We start from the raw sequence: 7,379 nt of genomic DNA, 5'->3' as shown, positions 1-7,379 counted from the left end.
TTCCCCAGATCTGTACCTCGACACAATCCTGTCTCGCACCTCTACAGACAATTCATTCGACCTCATGGCTTGGTTTTTGCTCTGACATTTAGCCAGTAGAAATCGGTGAGCGGGCAACATTTTTGGGGGTTCTTGCATTGGAATTATATTGAATTCTGCTCATGTCACGCTATACCCCAATAAACATAAGGTTCAAATGCAGAGACTCTGAGACCGCTGATTGAGTGCTTTTGAAGTGATAGGTTGGCGCGAAATCTGTAGGCTATCTCCAATGCGCTGTATCAGCAGAATGGACAGCGCTGTCCATTCCAGATGGATTACCAGGACGTGTACTCAGAGCATACGGGGACCAACTGGCAAGTGTCTTCACTGACATTTTCAACCTCTCCCTGACCGAGTCTGTAATACCTACATATTTCAAGCAGACCAAGAAAGCGAAGGTAACTGGCCTAAATGACTACCGCCCCATAGCACTCACATCAGTAGCCATGAAGTCCTTTGAAAGGCTGGTCATTTTTTATTTAACCTTTATTTAACTAGGCAAGTCAGTTAACATATTCTTATTTACAATGACGGCCTACCAAAAGGCCTCCTGCGGGGACGGGGGCTGGGATTAAAAAAAAGTATGTATATATATATATATATATATATATATATAGGACCAAACAAACATCAGAACAAGAGAGACAACACAACACTACATAATGAGAGACCTAAGACAACATAGCATGGCAGCAACACACGACAACACATCAAGGTTGCAACACAACATGGCAGCAGCACAACATGGTACAAACATGGGCACAGACAACAGCAAGAAGGTAGAGACAACAATACATCACGCGAAGCAGCCACAACTTTTAGTAAGAGTGTCCATGATTGAGTCTTTGAATGAGGAGATGGAGATAAAACTGTCCAGTTTGAGTGTTTTTTGCAGCTCCTTCCAGTCGCTAGCTGCAGCAAACTGGAAAGAGGAGCGATAGAGGGATGTGTGTGCTTTGGGGACCTTTAACAGAATGTGACTGGAGGAACGGGTGTTGTATGTGGAGGATGAGGGCTGCAGTAGGTATCTCAGATAGGGGGGAGTGAGGCCTAAGAGGATTTTGTAAATAAGAATCAACCAGTGGGTCTTGCAACAGCTATACAGAGATGGCCAGTTTACAGAGGAGTATAGAGTGCAGTGTTGTGTCCTATAAGGAGCATTGGTGGCAAATCTGATGGCTGAATGGTAAAGAACATCTAGCAGCTCGAGAGCACCCTTACCTGCCAATCTATAAATTACATCTCCGTAATCTAGCATGGGTAGGATGGTAATCTGAATCAGGGTTAGTTTGGCAGCTGGGGTGAAAGAGGAGCAATAGAGAAAACCAAGTCTAGATTTAACCTTAGCCTGCAGCTTGGATATGTGCTGAGAGAAGGACAGTGTACTGTCTAACCATACTCCCAAGTACTTGTATGAGGTGACTACCTCAACCTCTAAACCCTCAGAGGTAGTAATCACACCGGTGGCTGCCTTCCAAGCAATGGGAACCTCCCCAGAGAGGAGAGACAGGTTAAAAAGTTCAGAGACAGGCTTGTTGATGATGGGGGCTGCAACCTTAAAGAAGAAAGGGTCTAAACCATCTGACCCAGATGTTTTTTTGGTGTCAAGTTTAAGGAGCTCCTTTAGCACCTCGGACTCCGTGACCGCCTGCAGGGAGAAACTTTGTAGCGGGGCAGGGGAAAAAGAGGGAGGAGCGTCGGGCTAGTCGCATTAGAAGGACTGGGAGATGAGGAAATATTGGACGGGCAAGGAGGCATGGCTGTGTCAAATAGGAATCCTTACTCAATGAAGTGGTGATTAAAGAGCTCAGCCATGCGCTCCTTGTCAGTAGCAACCACATCATCAACATTAAGGGACATGGGCAGCTGTGAGGAGGAGGGTTATTCTCCAGGTCTTTAACCGTTTTCCAGAACTTCTTGGGGTTAGACCCACAGAGAGAGAACTGCTCCTTAAAGTAACTAGCTTTAGCCTTCTGGATAGCTGGAGTGCACTTATTTCTCATTTGCCTGAACGAGAGCCAGTCAGCCTGAGTATGCGTGTGCCGAGCCTTTCACCAAATGGAATTCTTGAGGTGGAGTAACTCCGCCAGATCACGGTCGAACCAGGGGCTGAACCTGTTTTTAATTCTCATTTTCTTTATGGGGACGTGTTTGTTAACAATACCACTGAAAATATTTAAAAAAGAAGGTCCAAGCGTTTTCGACAGAGGGGATCAAGCTGATTCTATACCAATTTTCAGAGGCCAGGTCATGACGGAAGGCTTGCTCATTGAAGTTTTTAGCAAGCGTCTGTGACAAATCAGGACAGGTCGTTTCACTGAGTAGCAATTACGAACATAGGCTGTAAAACAGTGATCACTAAGGTCATTACAGAAAACACCAGACTGATACCTATCAGGATTATTTGTGAGGATAACATCAAGGAGAGCTGCCTTTTCTGGGTGTTTGGAGTCATAATTTGTAATTCATTTGTGGGATTGGTAATAATCTGAGAAAGATTTAGGGAGTCCCATTGCTTTAGGACTTGGTCAGGTGGTTTAAGCATGTCCCAGTTTAGGTCACCTAGCAGGACACATTCAGACTTGGTGTAAGGGGCCAGGAGAGAGCTTAGGGCAGGTAGGGTACAGGACAATACTATTTACATTTGGTATTTTATTAGGATCCCCATTAGCTGTTGCAAAAGCAGCAGCTACTCTTCCTGGGGTCCACACAAAACATGAAACATGACATAATACAGAACATTAATAGACAAGAACAGCTGAAGGACAGAACTACATACAACATTTTTTTAAAGGCACACGTAGCCTACATATCAATACATTCACACAAACTCTCTAGGTCAAATAGGGGAGAGGCGTTGTGCCGTGAGGTGTTGCTTTATCTGTTTTTTGAAACCAGGTTTGCTGTTTATTTGAGCAATATGAGATGGAACGGAGTTCCATGCAATAATGGATCTACAGTGCTATGAAAAAGTATTTGCCCCATTTCTAATTTTCTCTATTTGTGCATATTTGTGATACAGAATGTTATCAGATCTTCAACCAAAACCTAATATTAGATAAAGGGAACATAAGTGGAGAAATAACACAACAATTACATATTTATTTCATTTATTTCATAAACAAAGTTATGCAACACCCAATTCCCCTGTGTGAAAAAGTAATTGCCCCCTTATACTCAATAACTGGTTGTGCCACCTTTAGCTGCAATGACTCCAACCAAATGCTTCCTGTAGTTGTTGATCAGTCTCTCACGTCGCTGTGGAGGAATTTTGGCCCACTCTTCCATGCAGAACTGTTTAACTCAGTGACGTGTGGGTTTTCAAGCATGAACTGCTCGTTTCAAGTCCTGCCACCACATCTCAATTGGGATTAGGTCTGGACTTTGACTAGGCCATTCCAAAACTTCCAATTTGTTGCTTTTTAGCTATTTTCATGTAGACTTGATTGTGTGTTTTGGATCATTGTCTTGCTGCATGACCCAGCTGCGCTTCAGCTTCAGCTCACAGACGGATGGTCTGACATTCTCCTGTAGAATTCTCTAATACAGAGCAGAAGTCATGGTTCCTTCTATTAAGGCAAGTCATCCAGGTCCTGAGGCAGCAAAGCATCCCCAAACCATCACACCACCACCACCATGCTTGACCTTTGGTATGATGTTCTTATTGTGGAATGTAGAGTTTGGTTTTCGCCAGGCATAATGGGAACAATGTCGTCCAAAAAGGTAACTGCTTGCATCAGTTACCTGATGGTGGAATAGAGTTCCATGTAGTCATGTCTCTATGTAGTACTGTGCGCCTCCAATAATTCATTCTGGACTTGGGGACTGTGAAGAGACCTCTGGTGGCATGTCTTGTGGGGTATGCATGGGGTGTCCGAGCTGTGTGCTAGTATTCCAAACAGACAGCTCGGTACATTCAGCTCGTCGATACCTCTCACAAAAACAAGTGGTGATGAAGTCAAACTCTCTTCCACTCTGAGCCAGGAGAGACTGACATGCATGTCATCAATGTTAGCTCTACGTGTACTTTTAAGGGCCAGCCATGCTGCCCTGTTTTGAGCCAACTGCAATTTTCCCAAGTCCCTCTTTGTAGCACCTGACCACACGACTGAACAGTAGTCTAGGTGCGACAAAACTAGGGCCTGTAAGACCTGCCTTGTTGATAGTGTTGTTGAGAAGGCAGAGCAGTGCTTAATTATGGACATACTTCTCCCCATCTTAGCTACTGTTTATCAATATGCTTTGACCATGACAGTCTACAATCCAGGGTTACTCCAAGCAGTTTAGTCACCTCAACTTGCTCAATTTCCACATTATTCATTACGAGATGTAGTTGAGGTTTAGGGTTTAGTGAATGATTTGACCCAAATACAATGCTTTTAGTTTTGGAAATATTCAGGACTAATTTATTCCTTGCCACCCATTCTGAAACTAACTGCAACTCTTTGTTAAGTGTTGCAGTTATTTCAATTGCTGTAGTAGCTGACGTGTATAGCGTTGAGTCCTCCGCTGTCACGCCCTGACTGATAGAACTCTAGTTAGTTTGGTCAGGGTGTGAATATCATGTGAGTTTAGATTCTATGTTTGTATTTCTATGTTTGGCCAGGTGTGGTTCCCAATCAGAGGCAGCTGTCGCTCGTTGTCTCTGATTGGGGATCATACTTAGGCAGCCAGTTTTCCTGCCTGTGTTGTGGGATCTTGTTGTGTTCCTGTTTAGGCTTGTGTGTTAGCCCTTTGGACCGTCACGGTTAAGTTTGTTATTTTGGTTACTGTGTCATGTGTTTATTAGTTAAATAAACATGTACGCCTTTCACGCTGCACCTTGGTCCAACCCGTCTCTTAACGTACGTGACATCCGCATACTTAGACACACTGGCTTTACTCAAAGCAAGTGGCATGTCATTAGTAAAGATGGAAAAAAGCAAGGGGCCTAGACAGCTGCCCTGGGGAATTCCTGATTCTACCTGGATTATGTTTGAGAAGCTTCCATTAAAGAACACCCTCTGTGTTCTGTTAGACAAGTAACTCTTTATCCACATTATAGCAGGGGGTGTAAAGCCATAACACATACATTTTTCCAGCAGCAGACTATGATCGATAATGTCAAAAGCCGCACTGAAGTCTAACAAAACAGCCCCCACAATCTTTTTATCATCAATTTCTCTCAGCCAATCATCAGCCATTTGTGTAAGTGCTGTGCTTGTTGAATATCCTTTTCTTTAAGCATGCTGAAAGTTTGTTGTCAATTTGTTTACAGTAAAATAGGGTTGTTAACAGGCTATTTGGTCGGCTGTTTGAGCCAGTAAAGGGGGCTTTACTATTCTTAGGTAGCGGAATTACTTTTGCTCCCCTCCAAGCCTGGGGTCACACACATTCTATAAGGCTTAAATTGAAAATATGGCAAATAGGAGTGGCAATATCATCCGCTATTATCCTCAGCAATTTTCCATCCAAGTTGTCAGACCCCGGTGGCTTGTCATTGTTAATGGACAACAATAATTTGTTCACCTCTTCCACACTCACTTTATGGAATTCAAAATTACAATGCTTGTCTTTCATAATTTGCTCAGATATACTTGGATGTGTAGTGTCAGCAATTGTTGCTGGCATGTCATGCCTACGTTTGCTAATCTTGCCAATGAAAAAAATTATTAAAGTAGTTGGCAATATCAGTTGGTTTTGTGATGAATGAGCCATCTGCCTTTTTTCCCAAGATTTCATTGAAGGTGCTCCAAAGGTTTTTACCATCATTCTTTGTCATTTATCTTTGTTTCATAGTGTTGTTTCTTCTTCTTTTTATTCAGTTTAGTCACATGATGTCTCAAGCAGTAGATGTGCTTACGTTCTTTATGTTAGTGCACGGTGAGCTGCACACAGTGGACTGCCTCCTCAGGTACACCGGCTCAGTGCTAACAGTATAAATCTGGTTCTTAGGCACATGATTACTGCACACAATAGCTGTAGGATCAGCTGTGGCAGTTAGAGGGACATAAATTAGGTTACTTATATTGTGACTACCGACGCCCCTGATGTAATGTACATTTGCTGAAGCATTTTGACAACTCTGCGTTACAATGGTAGGGATTAGCTGAGCTGGGCTTGGGTCATTGCTAAGTCATTGTCTCAACGCAGCCTTATAATGCTGTGAAAGGATCCAGGAACCCAAATTATTTGGGTGGATCCCATCCTCCTTATAAAACGTGTTTTGTTTCCAAAAGGTATCGAAATTGTCAACAAAGGTTACACCCATTGAGCTGCAATAATCACGTAGCCAGTTGTGAAGAGCAAGAATCCTGCTAAAGCTGTCAATGCCACGATTCAGAGAGGGCACAGGGCCAGATATGATGGTGTTTTGTTAGTGTCTAGCAGAGAGTCAGTCAGCTCTTTAAAATTCAGTTTCAACTGTTCAGAGCTGCCCTTCATAATGTCATTAAAACCCACATGGACTACGATAGAATCGATTTCCATGTCCTGACATAGTACATTCGGGAACAGCTTAGTAATGTAATTTACTCGAGCTCCGGGATAGGACATTGTTTTTGCACCAGGAACGGTCACATTTCTTACCATGGAGCTGCCCAAAATCACGGCTGGCGAGAAGGACGAGGAAATTCGCCCACTCCCACACTTCACAGGATGCAGGCCTCCGACAGATGGAGAAGCCCCACTTGATCCAGAGCGGGGATGGAAGGTTGCCGACGTCAACTTCGTAATCGTAGTAGTAGGCACTGCGGCCACAGACACAGGCACCCCCAGCGACGAAGGTGCTGGCTCCAGTATGGCGAAGCTATTCGTTGTTTGTATCCGCTCCGGGCCTCTCGTTGGGAGTGTAGACTGCTTTGCGGGAGGTCGCAGTCTTCGGCTTCCACGGCTCGTGACATGCGACCATCGTTGATTGCCTTTCTCCTCATGCTGTGCTCCTTCGACGACGCTATCAGATGGTGGAGCTCCGGGCAACACCGGCCAGTCGGATAATGACAAACGACAAGGCGGAGATGTATCCAACAAGCGAGAACGCCGTCCAGCCACCGGCGTAGAAAAGTTATAGAACTTAGGGAATGATTTGTACCAAATACAATGCTCTTAGTTTTAGAGATGTTCAGGACCAGTTTATTAGTGGCCACCCATTCCAAAACAGACTACAACTTTTTGTTAAGGGTTTCAGTGACTTCATAAGCTGTGGTTGCTGATGCGTATATGGTTGAATGATCAGCATACATGGACACACATGCTTTGTTTAATGCCAGTGGCAGTGGCACTGCTGTTACTCACTGTTTATTATCTATGCATAGTCACTTTACCCCTACCTACATCTACAAATGACCTTGACTAACCTG

Source organism: Coregonus clupeaformis, chromosome 18 (genome assembly GCF_020615455.1).
Source record: "Coregonus clupeaformis isolate EN_2021a chromosome 18, ASM2061545v1, whole genome shotgun sequence".
NCBI classification, from domain to species: Eukaryota; Metazoa; Chordata; class Actinopteri; order Salmoniformes; family Salmonidae; genus Coregonus; species Coregonus clupeaformis.
This window is presented reverse-complemented; position numbering follows the sequence as displayed.